Here is a 22,583-nt window from a genome sequence, read left to right as displayed (position 1 = left end):
ATTATCCATTCTCTTCTTAAAGACTCATGGGAAAGATGGCATCAGAGCCCTCCTCCCATCACTTGTATTAGTGAGCTTAGCAGTCTGGAAGCTCTTCCCTTTTACAAGCTGGCTTGTATGTACGATAGCAATTTTTATTTACGTTGTCGAAGTATCTGCCTCCTTGGAACCAAAGAACGGCAGAGCTTCATTTTTATTACAAAAGCTGCAGAAGAAAGAGAGAAAGTCGGTGCATATTTATTTAGCACCTTACGGTAATCGAAATAGCTAAATTTTGATGCTATTGACCAAGCCTCAGACATGTTCAGAGAGCTTACACATTTTAAACCTCATGAAACCTTGTGAAAACGCAAGGCAGTAGGTATTATTATTCTGTATTTTACATATAAAGGGACTGAGGCACAGAGAGGTTAAGTAGCTTTCCCAGAGTCACACAGCTGTATATGGTAGAGCTGGGTGTAGCCCAAGCAGGCTGGCTCCCTGGGCCATGGTCCTAACCACTAGGGTGTCTTTCCTCTTCATGTGCAATTGGGTGGTCAGGAAACTAATTCTTCAAGGATTTGTAGATAATAAATGGTGGGACCACCAGTTCTACTCGTCTCTAAGATCTTTCTACTCTGCCCTCCAACCCAAAAACCAAGTGCCCCCTTATGTTATAAAAATGTTTACTTCTTTCATCTTTGTGTCATATTTTTTGGACAGATTTTCATGGGACCCTGTTTGATGGGAAAACTCTATATTCCATTTTTATGCACTTTTATATTTATATCTAGATTTACTTTACAAAGAATTCAATGTGGTTAGTTTTCAGTATATTTTATTTCACAACTTAGATTTTTGGATTTGCTAAGCCTAGTCACACAGAGGGAAGGAGGTGGTAGATTACTAAAACTAGCTTATAGGAGGTAAATTTAGGCCAAATAAATATAAAGATGATATGGAGCTTGTTATCCCAAGATGGTGAAAATGTAAATAGGTTTGAGGATGGCTGAGATAAATTTGTAAATGACAGCCCTCAAAGATGTTATTAAGGAAAATTGGTACGTAGGAGAAATACATTCCTCTCCTATTTATGGGATTTTGTGTAGTTTGTACATTTTCTCAGCTCATCGTTACTGAAATGGCTCTTCTTTGTCTCGTACCAGTTTCTTAATGAGCAAGGGGACTCTTTTGGCCTCCTGGTTTTACTGTGGTCACTGAGGGCTCTGTGCATTGCCAGAGCAGACCCCCCACCTTTGCACAGTGTGCTCTGAGACTCTCATCTGGCCAAACATTCTGATTCTTCAGTGAACCCTCAGAGCTGAGGTAATGTTTTAAAATATTATTTCCTGCTGCAATCTCAGTGCTAGAAGGAATAGCACAATATCACATTGGCACATTTATTTACCATTCAGACAAAACAGGCTAAACATACATATCAAGGGATTATCTGAGGAGTGTAAAGAATCTTCAAGGTCATGGAGTCCCATGTTCCATCTTTTTATTTTACAGATGAGGATACTGAGGACCAGCCTTCCTATTAGTTACCTATTGATGCATAACAAACTGCTTCCAAATTTAGTGGCTTAAAACAATAATTTTGTGATAGCCTGCGATGTTGTCAGTCATGCATTTGGGCAGGGATCAGCTGGGTGATTCTTCTGCTCCATGTGGTGACTCCGACTGGGACTGCTAGGTGACTTCCCTTTCCCTAGACTTCAAACCAGACCATGTGCATTGAGCCACAGAGCATCACCCCCAAGAGGAGTAGATCACTTAGAGAATGCCAGACTACTCCCTAACCATGTTTGCTAATGACCAGGCTGTGTCACTCATGGGGTATGTGACCAAAAGGTGACAAGGACAATTTTTTGCCTTTAGTTCTACATCCTAGCAGGTCTTGCTTCAAGCTCTTCTCAAGCAGGTGAGCCTCTGTTAGCTATTAGCTATTTTCTTTTATTATTATTTTCCCACAAATCCTTTGTGGGTTCTCCTTCTCTCCTCCCAGGTGGATGAGTGGCCTAACTTGCTGCGGACCCAAGAGCATCTGTCTTGCTCAGTATGTGGTCATGTGAGAAGGAAGTAAGGAACTTGGGGGCTGGGTCTGAGTGGGCTACAGCTCTGCCATTCCAGCCAGCAGTTCTGATGTGAGCGGTTCCCAATATCCCAGCTTCTGTTTTCTGCTAGCCAGTGGAAAGGGGTACCAGGTGTTGTAGAAATGCAGCCGCTTACTGTATCCAGCCATTCTGATGAAGGGTACCTGATATGAATCTGGGACTGGGTGCCTCTCGGTTCTTCTTGGCATCTTCTGCTCACTTCCTTTCAAAGATAAAATGTGCTAAGGACATACTGCTATAAATTAATTTCCAGTGCAGACACCACAGAACGCATCTCAATAAGCTACTGCTTTTTTCCTTAGTTCCACATGGCTGTGAACTTGACTTTCAATTTACTTTCCCGTATCCACATTTTTATTTTCTATTCCCCCTGCCACCCCCAGAAGGACATAGAACCAGGAAGAAGCATCTGTAAGGATCAGCTGTACAGCAGATGCCCATTCAACAGAAATGTTTGTTTACATTTTAGATTAAAAACATTGAATGAGGGGCGCTGGGTGGCATCATTGGGCATCTGCTTTCAGCTCAGGTCATGATCCCAGGGTCCTGGGATCAAGCCCTGCGTCAGGCTCCCTGTTCCGCGGGAAGCCTGCTTCCCCCTCTCCCACTCTCCCTTGCTTGTGTTCCTGCTCTTTTATCCTTCTCTGTCAACTAAATAAATAAAATCTTTTAAAAAAATTGATTGAAACAGAGGGTTACTGAGGATAGGGGGATAAGGGGAATGTGTAGACTTTGGCATTAGACTCAACTGAGTTCAAATACTAGCTCTGGAACTTACTTACCATGTGAGCTTCAGCAACTTAAAAAAAAAAATCTCTGAACCTCAACATACTCATCTGCCAAATGGGCATCACAATACCTGTGTCATGGGAATATTAGGGACTGAAGGAGATGATGGACATGCACTAGTTCAATAAATGCTAATGCCCTTTGCACAAGGAACAGCTAAGTCTGTGAGAGGCTAAGACATGTAGAAACTTAAGGGGACATATTTTTATTTTTATTTCTTATTTTTTAAGATTTATTTATTTATTTGAGAGAGCGAGTAAGCAGGGGATCCTGCTTACTTACATCCATTGTCCCACTAATGTGATGTGCTGTACAACAAAAGACAAACTCTTCTGGTCTGGGATCCAATTTGGTATCACACACTATATTTACATGCCTTGGCTTATGTGTCCTTGGTCTTCTTTAACCCAAAACAGTTCCTAGTTCTTTTTTGTCTTTCATGATTGGCCTTTTTTTTTTTTTTAAAGATTTTATTTATTTATTTGAGAGAGAGAGAATGAGAGACAGAGAGCATGAGAGGGAGGAGGGTCGGAGGGAGAAGCAGACTCCCTGCCGAGCAGGGAGCCCAATGCGGGACTCGATCCCGGGACTCCAGGATCATGACCTGAGCCGAAGGCAGTCGCTTAACCAACTGAGCCACCCAGGCGCCCTGATTGGCCTTTTTTTTTTAATACACTTTATTTTTTAGAGCAGTTTCAGGTTCACAGCAAAACTGATAGGAAGGTATAGAGATTTCCCATATGCTTTCTGCACCTACATATGCCCCAGCTCTTCATGATCAACATCCCCCCACCAGAGTGATACATTTGCTACAGCTGATGAACGTACATTGACACATCATTATGATCCAGAGTCCATAGCGTACATTAGGGTTCACTCCTGGTGTTGGACATTCTATGAGTTTGGACAAATGTATAATGGTTTATGCCTACCATTATCATACAGAGTAGTTTCACTGCCCTCAAATCCTTGTGTGGCCCCCTTCTTCATTCCTTCACCCTCTCCCCCACCCCCAACTTTTGGCAACCACTGATCTTTCTACTGTCTCCATAGTTTTGCTTTTTCCAGGGTGCCAGGTAATTGGACATATTCAGTATGTAGGCTTTCCAAGCTGGCTTCTTTCACTTATTAATATGCACTCAAGTTTCCACCATGTCTTTTCAGGGCTTAATAGCTCATTTCTTTCTAGTGCTGAATACTATTCCATTGTCTGATATATCACAGTTTATCTACACACTTACTGAGGGACATCTGGGTTGCTTCCAAATTTTAGCACTTCTAAATAAAGCTGCTATAAACATGTGCAGATTTTTATGTTTCCAACTCCTCTGGGTAAGTATCAAGGAGCGCAATTGCTGAATCACATGTTAATAATATGTTTAGTTTTGTAAGAAACTGCTGGAGCGTCTTCCGAAGTGACTCTACCAATTTGCATCCCCCCCCCCCCCCCCCAGCGATGAATGAAAGCTTTTGTTGCTCCACATCCTTGTCAGCATTTGGTGTTACTAGAGCTCTGGACTTGGGCCATTGTAATAGGTATGTAGTGTTAACTAATTGTTGCTTTAATTTGCATTTCCTTGGTGACTTATGATGTGGAAGATCTTTTCATCCGCATATTTGCCATCTGTATATTTTCTTTCATGAATGATTGGCATGTTGGAAGAGTACACACAAACCTTTGTAGAATGTCCCTCAATTTGGCTTTGTCTGATATTTCCCTGTGTTTAGATTCATGGTATACATTTTTGTCAGGAATACACAGAAGTGCTTGTTATCAGTAGGTGCATGGTGATGATTTTTCTCATTAGTAATGGAATTAACTTTGACCACTACTAGGTTAAGGTGACACCTGCCAAGTTTCTCCACTGAAAAGTTACTTTTTCCCTTTTTAATTAAAAGGTATCTTATGAGGAGATACATTGAAAATATGTACACATGTATCATTTCTCATCACATTTTTCCCCACTAGTTTTGGCAGTCTTGCTGATTCTTATACAAAACAATTATTACTGTAGTTGCTGCCAAATGGCAATATTCTAATATTCTAATTCTGTCCTTATCGCTACATTTTACTGGAATTTTTCTGGAAGGGAGAGCTTTCCTTCTGCAACATTAACTTATTTATTCACTTACATGTTTGTCTTAGTGAAGACTGATTGGGTTCCCATTTTATTCTATGGGTTACTATACTTATTTTGTTGCTCAAATTATTCCATATTTAATTAGTGGAAGCACCTTCAAGTTAGCTTCTGTGTCCCTTTAACAAGATCTGCATTTTGTATTATATTTGCCCCAGCCCTGGAATCAGCTATTTCGCCAAGGAGCCTGGGTTTCTTTTATTGGAAAACAGTGTTTTGGTTAACTCTAAAGGATGGTTTATTCTTTTCCTTTTTTTTTTTTTTTTTTGGCTATAATTGATCATCTATTATACGTAAGGCACTGAATGTGTTCCCTGGAAACTAAAGGTGTGATTCTTTACCCCAAGGAGTCTATACTACAGGAGAGATAAGTCACACACACAAATCCCCATAGAAGATAGTGATACATTACAAAGAGGTTCAACTGTGAGATGAGGTCGGATGCAGAAAAGGGGAAAACCCCTTCAGGCTATGAGGGTTTAGAAAGTTTCCACAGGTAGTCTTTGAGCTCTCTGGGAGGACTTGAATAAGGAGTAAGTGGGGAAGAGATGGAAAAGATGACCAAGTAGGGACAAATTGCTCATTATTGAGACAACAGATACACATTTGCTTCATTTACATACAATATGTTAAAGCTACACATCTTTTAAGATTTGGAAGATTTGCCCTTGCCTCCTCTATGTTAAACTAATTTCTGATATCACAAAGCAGGTGCATTTATCTTGCACAGAGTGTCAAGAAGGTGGGGGTCATCCCCAGGCCTGATGCTGACCTGTCCTGAGGCCTGGCCCAAAGCAAAGCCTACTCTGATCCCAGCATCAGACAGGGCCAGAGCACGGTCCCACCTCACTCCAATCCCTCTTCGCTCCTTCAGGAGGCCCTGGTTGTGGCTGCTGAACACAGATCCATCCTCAGATGCTGCTAGGCTTTGCCTGGATGCATCACCCATTGGAGTCTCCACTTTTCCACCGAGTCTGAGGTCCTGGATCATGGGTCAGTGGCAAAGAATAAAGGAATGCACAAGAAAGCACACGGTAAAGTATGTGAATTTTTAAAGTCTGCGTCTCCTACCATATTTGTGTTAAAAAATTATCCTTTGTTTTCTGAAATTCAGATTTAACTGGGCATCCTTCATTTTATCAGGCACCCACACTCTTGAGAAGCAGAAGTCAGTACTGCCCTCCTGCCCTCTGACAACTCCCTCCTAGCACCCAGGGGAGCCAACAACCCCTTGGAATGCCCTGCAGGTCATACCCTGTTTGCTCAATACTTGTGCAGCGTGAGATTGGTGGGTAAATTGGACATTGTGGGAATTTATAATCAGATGGCTCATACAAACGCCAAGAGATAAATTACCCATATTAGTTTTTATTTAAACTATAATTGAATATGTGAATAGAAAATTAGTGTAATGTATTGATACCATCTGGTGCTCCAGTTTTTTCATCTGTCTTAATTTAAACAAGATTGAATTTTTTCCCTACACATTATTTTATTTCATTAATTACCCTGTTCTCACTTAGATACCATTGTGTTGGCCATGATCAAAAGGGCATTTAATAATTTGTAGACAACAGAACAGGTGTGATATCTTCAATAAAGCCAATGTTTTTCCTAGTTATACAGATGCTAAGACTCAATAGTTCCCCTCATCCCAAGACTGAGTAATTTCCAATATAACATGGCATTCCCCAGAAATGTATTTAAATAGATTCAAATTCATTCACTCATGTATTCTTTCTGTACCTCCTTGTTAATTGCCTACTATGTGCCAGGGATTAACTGGGTGCTAAAGACAGAATGAGATCTAAGATACAGTCCTCGCACTTACAGCATTTCAGTCTGGTGAGAGATTTCAGACCCATACACAGATAATGGTAGGGTGTTTCAATAAGGCACAATTACAGTGTTCTGGGGACACAGAAAAGAATCCCTGATATGTAGAAAGAACAGAAGTGGGTAAAGAGAGAAATACGCAAAGGAGAGGCAGTGGGAGAAATGAGCAAAGAGGCAGCAGGGAAAGGCATTTAACACAATCCCATTTTCTAGCTCAATTGTTTGGCTAAGAGTACTTCAGACTGATATGGGACTTTGTGGTTTAAGAAGCACATTCACAGAATTACACACACACGCACATCCTGTGGAAAGAGTAGCGTGAGGTTGTCTTTAAGGGCAAAGAAGCAGAGAGAAAAGACAGGTGGGATTTCGATTTGGGGAGCTTACCGAGGAGAGCAAGGAAGTGGGATGTGGCCAACCTCACTGGTTGGAGGTCTCAGTTTATAGGTGGGTTTTTCCTTTGTGTGTATATTTTCTAAGTTTTATGCCTTATACTTGTGTTGCTCTGGTGTCAGTTTTTTAAAAGGCATTTTTTTCTTTATCAACATCACTCATCATCAGAGAAATACAAATCAAAACCACAATGAGATATCAGCTCACACCTCTCAGAATGGCTAAAATCAAAAAGACAAGAAACAACAGGTGTTGGTGAGGATGTGGAGAAAAAGGAACCCTTGTGCACTGTTGGTGGGAATGCAAACTAGGGCAGCCACTCTGGAATACAGTATGGAGGTTCCTCCAAAAATTAAAAATAAAATTACCATATGATCCAGTAATTCCACTACTGGGTATTTACCTAAAGAAAACAAAAACGCTAATTCAGAAAGATATATGTACCCCTATGTTTACTGTAGCATTATTTACAATAGCCAAGATATGGATGCAACCCAAGTGCCCATCCATAGATGAATGGATAGAGAAGATGTAGTATATACACAGTGAAATATTATTTAGCTGTAAAAAAGAATGAGAGCTTGCCATTTGCAACACCATGGATGGACCTAGAGGGTATGATGCTAAGTGAAGTAAGTCAGTCAGAGAAAGACAAATACCATGTGATTTAACTCATCTGTGGAATTTAAGAAACAAAATAAATGAACAAAGAAGCAAAGAGACAAGCTAAAAAACAGACTCCTAAATAAAGAGACGGGATGGTTACCAGAGGTGATTGGGACTGTTTGCCTAGTGTAATGACTCAAAACCTTCTTCCTGAAGGAAGTGAGCCCTTGGTGGTCTTGCTCATTAGCAAGTGGGAGCCCTTGGTGGGTCTTGCTCATTAGGGAGTGGCTGAAATAAGAGACACCTATGGGAACGCCTATGTTCCATTTATAACTCTTCCCATTCCACTGCTTAAATCAACACTATTTCCCCTTAGTGGGATTAAGGTTCCCAGCCAACAACCTAGTGCCCTTTTTTGCTTGATTGATTAAATGGCAAGAGGAGCTCAATGTGACTCAAAGATCAAAAGCAAAATTTTTGCTAGTGAATCATTAGGTTTAATCATGTAATGTGCCCACTCCCCAGTTCTAGACCTTATAATGGACCCTTGTGATATGACGGTGAGATTCATGAAGTGATATATTAGAAATTTGTTCTAAGCGTATCCTTTACTCTGCAAGGCTGCATCCCTTCCAAGGAAGGTATTATTCCTTAGTTGGACCAGGAGACTGGTTACAGACACACACACACACACACACACACAGTATAATAAACAATAACATGTACAAGTAACTAGCAGAAATGTGACTAGCAGAGAAAATAAATTAAAAATCAGACTGTGTCTCTTTCACTGAGAAGAAATTTATATCTCTCCATGATGGAAGGGGCTTATGGCATCAACCAGCCACCAGGTAGCAAGATGGTCCTCCAAGATACTCTACTAAAGGCTTGCAGTTAGTTGTTGCTGTTGGAAGTTGGCCACCTAGCAATGGGATAGCCAGATAAGCCTTAGCAAAGAGGGATCTCTGCTGTTAGGTACATGCGTGGCCCTGATTCCTGCCACAATCTGCCTGCCTACTGTGTCGGTGGTGGGAGGCCTGGTGAAGGAGGCTGATGGATATTCCCAGCCTGAGTCAGTTTTCCCTCCTGGTTAGTAAGAAGTCATTTTGTGGTAGAAGTGTTTTGTTGGGCTTTCATACAAGATACAGATAGTTTTGCATTCTGGGGCCATTCCAAAAGTTCCACATACCTCTTTCCTGAAAGTCTTTGTCACTGGTACTCTAATGATGCTTCTTCCAAGTCCCTGAACAACTGGCCAGACCATTAGCTGCTGCCCATGAATAAGCATAGATACTCCAGCTGGGCTCACTCTTACAAATAAGATGGCCTAGGAGAGAGGCTGTTAAATTTTGTTGCTGAGCCAGTTTTCCTTCTCTGTTCTCTTTTAGGACCATTCCTGAGTAAGCTGTAACATTGCATCAATTAATTTTGGCGATTGCCAGAATATCACACAGAGCCATCCAAAACACAGGCTTAATTTTTTCCTCTTTAGTCAATTGGCACAGGGAACAATCTATGAAGACACAGATGTGAGTTGAGGAAAAGGCAGACCATATGCTGATATGCGTTCCTCTGTCATAGCTCATAGCACCTGGGCTTCTCAATGAAAGGGTATATATGTTACCTAATTGATATGTGTGTCCATGTGCATGTTTTGTATGCATGTCTGTATATAATTCTTGTATATGTGCCTGTGTTATCCAAAATCTTATAAGGTTTTCAAGGGCCAATACCCTTTCTATCATTACCAACCACTATCTTCAGCCTCCAACACAATGCCTGGTTACAGTAGTATGATTGTTATATTTGACAAATTAAAATACAGGACACCCACTTAAACTTGAGTTGCAGGCAAAGAATAAATTATTTTTAGTATGACTACAAACCCATGTGATATTTGGGACCTCTTTATACTAAAAAATCTGTTATTCATCTGAAATTCAAATTTAACTGGGCATCCTATATTGTATCTGGCAATCTTACAAGTAGGTTCACAATAAATATTTGTCACATTCATGAACAAATAAATGAAAGAAATAATGAGATTTACCTAGGGCTATATCCTTTTCATCTCTTTGAACTTTTCCATGGCTACATAATAGATTGAAGTACCAACATTTTCTCTCTGCGGCTGCTAGAGATAACCACCTTTACTCCAATGGAAAGTTGTTCTAGTGGAGCCAGAGAACATAAAATATAAAGGTTTAAGTGTAAGCTGGGGACATTGGGGAAGAGTCGCTTCTAAACCAATATTTTCTCCTTTGTGTCGCCTAGATGTGGGCAAGGGGGTCGGGATGGAGTCCGAGAGCTGATCCTGAAAAGATGGTGCTTATCTTCTGACCTGGTTGAATCCTGGGCACAGAGGAACAGTAGAATTCCTAGGGAGATCAGGGATCCAAGAATAGAAGAATCTTGTTGCCTTGCTCTCTGTCCAAATCCCTGGGACACTAGACTCATCAGCTCTTGCTAAGTAACAAATAGCCATAGAATCTTTTGGCACTGGGCATTTATTTTTGCTCAGAGGTTTACAGATTGGTTATGGTGTCCCTGTTTCAGGCTGTGGGCTTCCTTCGTGTATCCCATTCAGGGGCCCTGGCTGGGGGACAGTGACTCATGGGGGAGGTAGGAGACTCCCAGGATGATGAACAGACACATGCAATGCCCCCTCAGGCCTGAATTCAGAACTCAGACACTGTTGCCTCTGCCAACATGCTATTTGGCCAAAACAATACAGGGCCAAGCTCAACATCACTGGTGAAGAGGAAACCTCCTTGTATGGGTGAAAGGTCGCTGGATAATAACTGATTTCACCACCAGGACTGCAAACTCGATGAGACAGTTGCATAGGGCATTGGAATGGAAGGGTCTAGGACAGCCTCGCTGAGAGCTTGAATCCTCCCCTGAATAGAAGAAGCCTAGATGATGTGAAAAGAATGGAGCATAATGCCTGAAATATTATAATATTGTATGTGATTGTATGTAATATTTTATGTAATACTGTATGTGCTCACAAATGTTGGCAGCATCTTGGCAAGTCTGCCAAAGGCTGTTGCTTATCCAGCTGTTGAAGGCTTGCTAGGTGCAATTTTTTTGTCTCAATTAATCCTTCTAATCATCCAATAAAATAGATAGTATTCTTTCTGGTTTGCATATAGGGAGGCTGAGGCTGGTAGGCTGAGCAATTAGCCCAGGAATCCTGGTAAGAGCTGGTATCAGAACCCATATGGGTCTGGGTACAAGGCCTGGGCCTTTCCACTGCGCTGCACTGTGGGCTGTGAGTTCCAGTGTCCTCTCTTTCAGAGTTGTTCTCTTCTGTCTTCTTCCAGGGGCTGCTGAGAGAGCTTAGGAGTCTGCTTCCAGGCGCAGCTATGCCAAATCCAGGAGGAGAGACTTACAGGGTAAATTAAGCAGCTTTCCAAGTAGGACTTTGGTAAAGGACTCACCACCAAGACCAGTGGAGTCCAGGAAAGTGTCTCCTCCAAGAGGTTTTGAGAATGCACAGCTTGTCTGCCTCCAACAAGCCCCCAGGGCGTCCCGCTGAAGGGAAGGACTGGGGCTGTCACTGGCTCTGGGGTCTGGCAGGCAAGAAGACAGGGCTGGCGGGCTCCATCCACGACCTTCAAGACTGACTACCTTCAGTAGCACTCTGTTGTATCAGGCTCCTGGTTCTGCATTTGGCTTTGTCAGCCGCTGCTGAGTCAGTAGGGGGAGTATTCAATTAAAATCACTGTGGTGCTGTGAATTGAGAGACTAGGAAGACAGCCAAGCTCTGCAGCCCTTCCCCCTCGCTTGTCCTTCTGTGTGGAGCCCCACTGCTGGGCCTGGGGCTCGTGACCCTCCCTCTGTCCCCTCTCCTGTGAAAGGCAAGCGCGCCCTGAGCTTCCACCCTCCAGAGTGGGGTGCTGGAGCTTCTACAGCTGCACATGGAGGGAGGAGATGCAGCTTCTGGTTTTTTTGATAAGAATGTGCAGAGCCTGGTGGCAATGGTTGGGAGCACAGATGTGACGTTACCAGGTTGCATCCCGGACCAAACCCAGCTTCTAAGGAATGACATGCACCGGGGTCAGAGGTGGATGGAGAACCAAAGTGCCCTCTTCTTAGGATGTGAGCTGGGACTGTGGCCCAAACACTGCTGATGAGCTCTCTGGGAAGCTGGGCCTGAGCAGGTGGCCTAGGCTAATGGGAAAGGGAGCTTCTTGCTTCCTGGGCCCAAATCAAGAATCTGGGATTCAGCAATTGTACAGCAAGCCCATGGCAGAGGCGAGAGTGCTTGAGTATGTGTGTCCTGGAAGAGAGGTGAGAACTGGGGGATGTGTCCAGGGGCGCCCGGCCCGCTCCAGCCAACTAAGGTAACGGAATGAGTGTAAGATGGGGAAGAGGCTCGAGCCACCGGGGTGTCACTCGACAATGCGCCGGACACGTGGGCTGCTGGAACTACGGACTTTGTGTGGAATACAGGGTGGAGAAAGAAGTGGGGCAGTGGGGGGCAGGGAGCTGCTGCTCCTTCTCTCCACTGCTGACCCACAGCTGCTATGCTCCAGACGGGAGGCCCACCCCGAGCGCTCAAACATGAATAAAGCCGAGCCCTTGCCTTCAAGCAACTGACTTTTTTCGCAAGTCGTGATGACAAGTAATGTGAATAGTCTCAGTGTGTGGGGAAGTTTTCGCTCATCTCCTTCCTGTACTGGCTCCCTCCTCTTATACCCCCTTAGCTGAGAGAGTGGTGGTAAGAGGTACTCAACACTCAAGCCCCAGGCCTTTTGCACAGAACTGATGGACATAATTCTGACCCTCAAGGGGAGGCAAGAAACCAGCCAGGATTCACCTTGAAACTTTTGTACATTTCTAATTCTGCAGAGCTTATTGTTAAACTACTTCTCGAGTCTAACCAGTTTCAGGAGTGTGCATAGACTGTTTCTAGGAGGGTCTATCCCCAGATATTCCTCCTTCTCCTCTAAAATCCACTCATCCTCAGCTTGTGCAAACTCACTGAACAGCAAGAATAAAAAATAAAGAGAGATAGATTTTGCAGGAATAAAAAGGGTCCTGTGCAAAGGTCCTAGGGCTTGAATGTTGAGTCCCTCCATCACTTTCTCAGCTAACGGTGGATTTAGGGGGCTGTCCTTCATTAGTGCTTAGATGGCATCCTGAGTCTAACTGTTCCTAACACCCATTGTAGTCTCCTGTTACTTTGTTCTCTGTGTCCCTTTTTCCCATCTGGCCTTGAGCTCCCATGGGGGTTGTTTTTTTTCCTCTCCATGTCAACATTTCTAAATTCAGTACCTGGTGAAAAGTACTTGCTCCATAGCTAAGTGTTGAAGGAATGAAAGGTTGATAGAGTTAGAAGTGGGTCCAAGTGATAAGAAGCGTAGAGGAGGTGGTAACTTTCTGCTGTGGTAAGAAAAATCCAGAAAGATTTCCATAGAGGAAGTGACTTTTGAGCTGGCCCAGTACCTCTAATATTTACTAGCTAATCTTATAAGCCTTGATCCTTTCTTTTTCTCTTAAAAGATTTTATTTATTTATTTGAGAGAGAGAGCACGAGCAAGAGAGAGAGAGAGAGAGCATGAAGCAGGGAGGGGCAGAGGGAGAGGGAGAAGCAGACTCCCAGCTGAACAGGGAGCCCAATATGGGGCTTGATCCCAGGACCCCAGGATCACGACCTGAGCAAAAGGCAGATGCTTGACTGACTGAGCTACCCAGGTGCCCCAGCCTTGATTCTTTCATTTGTAAAATGGAAATTGTAAGTTCTAGGGGAGTTAATACAATATGAATATAGGAATTGAGGACAGAACCTGGTACATAGTAGGTGCTAGAATCCATGGTAGTTGTTTTTATTAGAAATGCACACATTACAAGGTATTCTATATAACACAGGGTGTGCTGAGCAATGGAGGCGGGAAGTGGTGAACAAGAGAAAGGTGCCTGAGCCCCCCTGAGAGAGGTAACCTGGCCAACCCAAGAAATGTGGCCTTATTTCTGGAGATAGGCTCAGGGCACCAATGTGAGGTCCTGAGCATAGTCTCTGTGGTCAGGTTCCAGCCCTGGTTTGACCTCTTGATAGCTGTGTGAACTGAGCAATCTATTTGCCATTTGAAGTCTCAGTTTCTTTATCTATAAAATGGGGATAAGAAAAGTGTACTGGGTTCCTAGGGTTACCTTAACAAATTATCACAAACGTGGTGACTTAAACCAACATATTCCTTCTCTCACAGTTAGGGAGGCCAGAAATCTGAAATCAAAGAGTCGGCAGAATCACACTCCTCTGAGATGCTCTGGAGGAGAATCCTTTCCTGCATCTTCCAGGTGGCTCTAGCTGTCCCCTGGCTTGTGGCTGCCTAACTCCGATCTCTGCCTCTGTCCCCCACATGGCTTCTCCTCTGCGGTTGGGTCTTCTCTCTGAAGATACTTGCAAGATTTAGGGCCTCCAGGGGTAAATTGGGATGCCCTCATCTCAAGATTCTTAATTTGATTACATCTGTCAAGACCCTTTTTTCAAGGTCACATTCACAGATTCTGGGAGGTAGACACGACTTTTTTGAGGAGCCATCATTCAACTCATCACAAAAGAGTATATGAAAATATTTGTGAAGTTTCAGTGATGTCCATGTGCTTAGGAGACCGTCAGCTGTTTCACTTGGTGAAAGAAATTTCCAACTTTTAATGTTTGTGGGCCTTGCTCCTGGGCTCTCAGAGAAGCTATACCTTAACATTTATCAAGGTCAAAATGACTCAACAAGACCTCAAAGCATGGGCTTTATTTCTGCCCTGAGCTCATTGTATGTCTGCTTCATTAAAAGAAAAAAATAACCCAAAAAGAGCATTCCAAACATCAAGATAAGAAAAAACAAAACAAAACAAAAACCCTGGTTCCCGTAAGAGTAAAGTCATATGGCCTTGCACATACTAAAAACATAAGATAAAGCCTGTAGCTTTCTGGAATGTCCTTCATCATAACAATTTGTAACTCTTTATGTAAAAAAACACGTTTAACCCTGCACCAAATGTTCCTTTCCCCAAGCACACTCTTTGTGAAGATTGTATATCCTGAGCAGCTGTCCTAATGTGGGCTCGAATAAAACTCTTTTCCTTTTTCTTTAAAATTTTACAAAAGGTTTGTTCATTTTGCATCGACACACTAATGGAATACAGGTCATGGCATGTGCTTCTCCAGGAACCCTGCTGTCTATTCCACAGATAGGCACTTTTCTAGGCATCTGTTCATAGACTACGTTGGCTGATGGTTTCCATTGCCACTTGGCCTTCTTTCCCTTTCACAGTATCGACCTCACTTTCTAGTAATTCCTCATGGTGCCTCACTTCCTCGTCTGTGCCTTCTGTCAGTCATGACTGCATCCCCAGGCCCTCTACAATATTTTTGAACTCATGAATGCTGTTCACTGACAAATGTCACCAGGGAGGCAGGGCAAGAAGGCGTGTTCAAGCAGACCTGTATGAATTCCAGTTCTGAACCTCCTCTATGACTGAGTCTCCTCATCTGGAAAATGGGTACATTATCCTAACCTTGAAGGATGATTGCAAGGATCAAACTAAAACTACTTATTATGTCACTTCAGATTCAATCGTATTACTCTCAATCCACTTATCCAGTGTGTAGATTTTTAAATATAACCTTCCAGAATGATAATCATTAGTCTTCCCAGACTTTCACTTAGTTGAAAAAAAAAAAAAAATCCCAGGATTTTTATCAGGTTAAAACCAATATTTCATCCGTTTAATGTTTGATTAAGACATGGACAATATATTTCTCTCTGCTTCTTTTATTAATCTCCACACAGAGAAAATCCTCATAGTTTTGTGAATTTAACTCACCCTATTCATCCAGAACTGAAATAAGTAAATAAAGTAGCAAATTGGACACTAAACCCCTAGTCAAAATCACAGCAATTGCCTCTGGACACCCTGCATTTAGACATGTTGACATTTTGTATAACACTTAAGTGGTTCATCTCTTAAGTGAAAGTACAAATAAATACCATACTTAACTGAGCTTTAAAAATGCAATTTCTTTCTGTTATTCAATGCTGGATAGAACAGTGTGCGGCTAGAGTTCCCCAGGAGAAAATTAACCACTTTTGACAAGAAAAGTAGAAGTATGCCACTTTGTACACAATCTGCAATCTTCGCCTCAACAGTATTAAAGCTTTTAATTCCTAGTTGAGCTGCAGTAGAAACAAGAGCAATTAGTGATTCATTTTCCTCATTCTCAATGTTTGAGGTTCAGTGAGGGCCATGAAATTGAGGAGCCCTACTCTGATTTCAGAAACACAGTTGCCATAAAGGAGAGCTCTTTAGTAGAAGCTTGCAAGCACTTTATTCTTGTGGCTTTTTATTCCTTGAAGATTTAAGGGAAGTGAAAGGTGTGGGTCAACAACAGCTGCTGAAAAGAAGGCAAGATTTGTTAGTTTCCCTCCAGGCACTGAGTCCTGGTCAAAGCTCTGATTAGTGGTGAGACATGAGGGACCCAAGGCCAACATTTTTGCACATCTAGTACTCGAACAGCTCTCCACCTGGCTTAATTGTACGCACTCCTTGCTTGCTGACTTAAGTCCCATGGTCTGTAGCAGAACTCATCGACCTTCCTGGAGATTTGCAGACCACTGGCCTTGAGGAGCGAGGGACCAGACTTTCCAGAAGATAAGGCCTGACCGCATTTGAAAACAGTGGCCACTGATGCCAATAAGACTGTTCAGGGTCAAGTCGACATACAATTAGCCCCCCACCCCCAGCCCCGGGCACCTGCTTCTCCGGCACAAAGCCCCCATCCCTTTTCCCTGTGCCTTTCCCCTTTAAAATCCTCCAGCTTCCTTTAGATGGGGAAGATGGTCTTTGAGACGTTAGTCCCCCGTCTTCCCGGGTCACTGGCTTCCTGAATAAAGCAACCTTTCTTTTCCCACCATCATTTGTCCCTCAAGTATTGATTTCCCAGCAGCGAACAGCTGAACCTCAGTTTGGAACTGGTTCTCCGCCCCATGACAGCACTGTGTTTGAAATGTGGGTACGTTTTTACCCGTGACTTATACTTCACAGAAGCAGGACAGGAATGGTCACCTGGACACATCGCTCTCGTTAGTGCGTGTGCTGGGCATGGGCTGTCAAGCACCTGGAGCACGGAATCCAGCTTCTCCCTGGGCCGCCCGTGACAATTCTCTCCTTCTGCTGGCTCTTGGTTTCCCCAACTATAGCCATGAAAGGCTCAAACGACTCGCTCTGTAGGTGTTGTTAACATCCATTCTCCTGCAGCTCTGGGAAGCAACTCTCCCGCTGGCCAAAAATGTTGGTCCAATAATTCTGTCATCCATGATGAAAAAAGTCCTATTTGTCACTTTTGGCTTTTAAATGTGGTTTGGGGGGCGCCTGGGTGGCTCAGTCGTTAAGCGTCTGCCTTCGGCTCAGGTCAGGATCCCAGGGTCCCGGGATCGAGCCCCGCATCGGGCTCCCTGCTCAGCGGGAAGCCTGCTTCTCCCTCTCCCACTCCCCCTGCTTGTGTTCCCTCTCTCACTGTCTCTCTCTCTGTCAAATAAATAAATAAAATCTTTAAAAATAAATAAATAAATGTGGTTTGGCTAAGGTATAAACCAGTGGCTCTCAAAACCAACTGTGCATCAGAATCACCTGGGGAGATACTTTATTTTTAATTAAACTTTTATGGAAGTTTTCTGCATACTAACACATTGACGCAGAAAAGCGCAGCCGTTGGTGAGTCTTCACAAGGTGAATACACCCATATCACTGGTTGGGTTGAGAAATAGCACACTGCGAGCTCCTGGGGAGCTTTCCAGAGCCTGCATTCCCAGGTCGTAGAGTGGCTCACTGAATCAGAAGCTCTAGGGTATGAACAAGGCATTGTTGTTGTTTTTTGTTTTTTTTTTTAAATTTTATTATGTTATGTTAGTCACCATACAATACATCATTGGTTTTTGATGTAGTGATCCACGATCCATTGTTTTCGTATAACACCCAGGGCTCCATGCAGTACGTGCCCTCCTTAATACCCATCACCGGCCTAACCAATCCCCCCTCCCCCCTCCCCTCTAAAACCCTGTTTGTTTCTCAGAGTCCATAGTCTCCCATGGTTCATCTCTCCCTCTAATTCCCCCCCTCATTTTCCCCTTCCTTCTCCTAATGTCCTCCATGCTATTCCTTATGTTGTGGGTTTTTGTTTTTGTTTTTTTTAACAACTGATAAGCATGACAGAAACTGACATGCAAGTTTGTTAAAGTGGAAAAGAGTCTGAGGCTCCCAGGTGTATCTGACCCAGCCAGGCTGACGTTATCATTTGGATACCTCCAAGGTAGACAGGAATTCATTGTTGTTCAAATAAACACAAAGGGTCTGATCATCTACATGGAAAAGGACTCTGGATGCTGCATTAGCTGTGTTAGCCTAAGGCCCTGTGTGTCAGAAGTGTTGTTAGTTTGGAGTAACTAGGCCACAGGGACGCAGCTCATTCCCGGGCTGGACATTCTGCTCAGAGCTTTATGTGCCTTCTTTCCAATCCCCAAGATGACCCTGTGATGGGTGTATTAGACTCTTACCTTACAGATGAGGAAGCTCAGCGGGGTAAAATAAGGTGCCAGAAATCACACAGCCAGTGCTGGCTTGAAAAGTCAGTAAGATGTAAAAACCCACAGTCTTTCCATCTCCCTTGTCACTTAGGCTTCATCCTAAGATTAAAGCCAGTTCCGACACAATCAGCAAACAACTGCGGAATCCGTGCTGGCGTGCATCATGCCTGACACTAATTCGCATCGAATTTTTCAAGCGTTGTCTCAATTCCAGATCAGGTCAGTTCTAACTTCATTGTGGAGGCTCTAGAAAAAGCTTGGATAACCCTATCAATTTTTTGAGATCAGACAACACTGGTTCTCCATATACAGGATTTACTGAGTGATACCTTCATTCTAAAAAGGTCGTTCTGGTCACATGGAAGTGTAAGGAGCTGCACATATATTTTTATTGATTTAGAAATGTTGTTATAGGTAGATCTTGTTGGAAAAAACACTAGTGATCTTCTAGGGCTGACAAGTGTTACATAAATTTTCCTCTCAGATGTATCTAATTTTGTGGTTAATTGTAGGCCCAAGCAGAAACAGTATTGTGTAAAACTGTGTCCTATGGGATCCACAGCAGGATCTCCATGACTCCCTCTCTCATTTTATTTTTATTATGCCTTTAGCTTTCATGTCTTGGGGCTGGGAGGTGTTAGTGTCTTCCATGTGACATGCATACTCTCATAAAAAAATATGGGGTGTGATAGTGGGTAGCTATGGCAGAGATGGGAAATGATTGAGGCCAGAAGAAAGGTCAAATCACCTCTCACAAGGACATCAATGCTACAGTGATACTCACAAAATTATATGCAAATAGAACATTGCTCTCTTTAGTGGGTGTGTTGGGCACTTGGAGCTCGGTTTATCTAGTTTAGGAAGCTGAAAAGAGGACCGATATAGGAAGAATGACAATGAGTTATTTGTGGGATCGCATGACAACTTTCCTTTGGAAAACTGGATCTCAGCTGGAGTCATTTTGCCCCCACAGGGGATATCTGGCAATGTCTGGAGACTTTGGGTTGTCCCCGGGGGGGAGGGGATCTACCAGCATCTACTGGCCAGGGATATTGCTAAACATCCTCCAGTACACAAGGCAACCCCTCCCTGACCCCCCACCCAACAATTATCCGATCCAAATTACCAGTGGTGCCAAGCTTCAGAAACCCTGGTAGGAAATGGTAATAAATCTCACACAGAGACCAGCTTTCCTGTAAAAACAATGGGAAAGACTAAGTTATTTCTCCTTGGATTAAATAACACGGTACTAAGGAGACCATGTATTTGACAGGGCTTGCTTAGATTCTAAATTAGTTCCCCTCAGGGCTAAATGGGAAACTGGAGCTAAGAGAAAACCACTTCCTCTTTGGGACTCCAGTTATTAAGCCTCTCTAATCTCTAGCCCCAGCTTTCTCCCCTCCCAGCCAACTCTCCTCGGAGGGTGGAATTTGCTATTCTAATGAGAAGTAGCACACAAACTAAAAAAAAAATGATAGCAATGCAAAATGCATCTCTCTTGAGCAAAGTTAATTTAGGTGTATAAAAATCTCAATTGAAATACTGTCATTTTTTGTTGTTGCTAGAATCCTAACTTTGAGTAAACGTGGCTGCCGTGGCGTCCCCAGGAGAGAGTTGCTAAGGAAACCAAAAGCCAACCCCAGGGCCAATGCGCTTCATCCCCATGGAATAACATGATGGCCCATCAGTCATTTTGAGAGTTAGAGACATCACAGCGAACAAAATGACGAGTATCTGTTTATCCCAGGAGAACAGTTTCGAGAAATAGATTTACCCGATGCCATCAGAAGATTATCTAATGACCCCTCCTGGTAATGAGTCAGAAAATGGATGTCACTCAAAGAAATGCTTACCTCATAATACATTTCCAAGTCTTTAATATTGTGATTATAAAAACGCAAAGTCTATTTTCCGATCGCTTGAAAGCGTATAATATCCATAGTAACTAGAGGTAAGGTGAGTTTTATCTGCATGGAAGTGATTAGTGTTTGGGGCACAAATGCATTAACTTAAATACAACCTTTGTATAGTTGCTAGAAAAGCTAACAAAAATTCCCTGAAACTCTTCTATCTGGGCACAGGAAGCTTGTTTGTTTGTTTGTTTTGGTTATTTTTTACCAGTATATCTCTGGCATATTGTAAAAGACATAGCTAAGGAGAGTTTTCAGTCAATTAGGCCAGGATCATAATGCTAGAGAAGGAAGAGTTGTCAGAAATTGGGCTAGTTCATCTAATAGAGAAATAGGAGAATAAGAGCTGTCTCCTAATGACCCCAGAATTGACCTTCTAGGGAGCTCATGGCCCCACCTGAATCTGGACCAGCCTAAGCCATACACAGAGGTGTTTTAGGTTTCTGTAGAGAGAGGGCTCTCCAGCTCCCCTCCATAGCAGTGCCCCTGTAGATTCCTTTTGCATACACACCCACTAGCCCTGGGGGTGTTGTTTCCTGCCCTCCTGATGTGGACACCATGCACTCCAGGCCATGCACTCCACGGGGCCCCTGACTCCCTCTGCATGCCTTCCACCAGCCTTGACTTGAGAGTTGTTCCCACTTACCCAGTGACTGTGGGTCAGCCGGGGTTCCTGAAAGCCAGTGAGCTTTTCTGCCACACCCACTGGTCTCCAGCCACAGCTTCTCCAATGAGATCAGAACCTCTTCCCATGTTTGTCCTTCTAAGAGTATTCTCCCTCAGACCCAGAGTTCCCTTTAGAATTTTTTCCTCCATCTTTATAGTTGCTCTCCTATCATAGCTTAACAATTACTCATATTATACTTCCTCTGTCTAAATGATTACATGATCTTTGTCTTCTGGTTAGACCCAGTTGATACACCCTTCTCCTCCAAACCCTGCCCCTGCCCAGAATTTATGTCAGATCATTAAAATAAATGCTGATTTCATTCATTTTGTTAGCATGGACAAGAACTAAAAACTATGTCCAGGCTGCTAGAAGCTGTTCCACATTTCCCAGAGTGGCCGGTCTGTGGGAGATCAAAGTTGAATTTCTCTGAAGAGACTTGAACTGAAGCAAGCACAAGTTTCCTCTTCTCCCTTCTGGAAACCATACCCTGTCCAGACAGGAAATAACCCCTCGTTTCAGCAGACTACAGTGATCTATAACATAATATTGCATTAGTGCTCCTGTGCTGTGTTCCTTAGCAAAGCAGAGTCACGTTCTCTCTGCTACGCAAGTGTTCATCCCCACCCCATACACAATTTTCCCTATCATTGTGTGTTTGTGTGCATGTGTGTGGTAAAGTTACAATTGCATTGTGCATACTATGTGTCAGCATTATTTCACCTCTTTATGTATTAACTCATTGAATCCTAGTTACCCTGTTGAGTAGATACAATTAATCCTCCCGTTTACAAAGAAGGAAATCAATTAGCAATAATCGCGCCTCGGATAAACCTCATTGGCTACAATACTGCCACTGCGCAAAGCTACAAAGAAGGAAATCAAGGCCAAGAGAGATTAGTTTAACTTGTCCAAGATTGCAAAGCCGCTTGCTGTTTCTCAATTCACCTGTGCCTCCTTATTTGGGTTGATGTTATATGTATCTAAAATAAGGGAGGATAAGGAGCTAATGAGCCAATGACCCTAGGGAAGTGTCTCTTCATTATACACGATTAAGCATGGAAAAATGTAGATCATAAACAAGATGAGCTCTGTTTTCTCATTTGCTTTTAGCCTGCTGTTGTGCTAAAAGAATGAAAATTAAGACCAGGCTGGGCTCTTCCTCTCCCTTCTCCCTTTCTGAGCCATCCAGCCTCTCAGCTCACAGGAAAGACTGTAAGAGATTAAGAAGACTCCAGGCAGAGAGAAGGTATTTGGAGATGCAGATTTACAGGTACTTGGGGCCATAGAACCAGGGGACCAAAGGTAGGGTGACTATATAATTAATCAAAACTGGAATACTTTTGGGAGTAAAAGGGAGTGCTATTAATAATTACACTGGTATCAATCATGTAAGCCAGAACTGTCCTGGACACACCTGGACATATGGAAACAGGCATACCTATTAGCAGCCGAAGGTAAGACCACCAGGGTCTGGGCATGAACCAATGGGTCACTCAACTGGGGAGTTAATGAAAGGTTTGTTGGATGAGGTATGAGCAGAGATGTGAGAACCAACA

General features: G+C 43.1%; 1 pseudogene; it reads right to left on the bottom strand.

Annotated features, from left to right (window-relative positions):
* Positions 1-21,826: 21,826 nt before the first annotated feature.
* LOC123862532 (U4 spliceosomal RNA) lies at positions 21,827-21,892 on the bottom strand (annotated as a pseudogene).
* Positions 21,893-22,583: the final 691 nt, after the last annotated feature.

This window comes from Mirounga angustirostris, unplaced genomic scaffold, assembly GCF_029215605.1.
Source record: "Mirounga angustirostris isolate CCGP_5_RB_7025 unplaced genomic scaffold, mMirAng1.0.hap1 SCAF_9, whole genome shotgun sequence".
NCBI lineage: Eukaryota > Metazoa > Chordata > Mammalia > Carnivora > Phocidae > Mirounga > Mirounga angustirostris.
The sequence above is the reverse complement of the archived record's forward strand: the minus strand, read 5'-3'. Positions and strand labels throughout refer to the sequence as shown.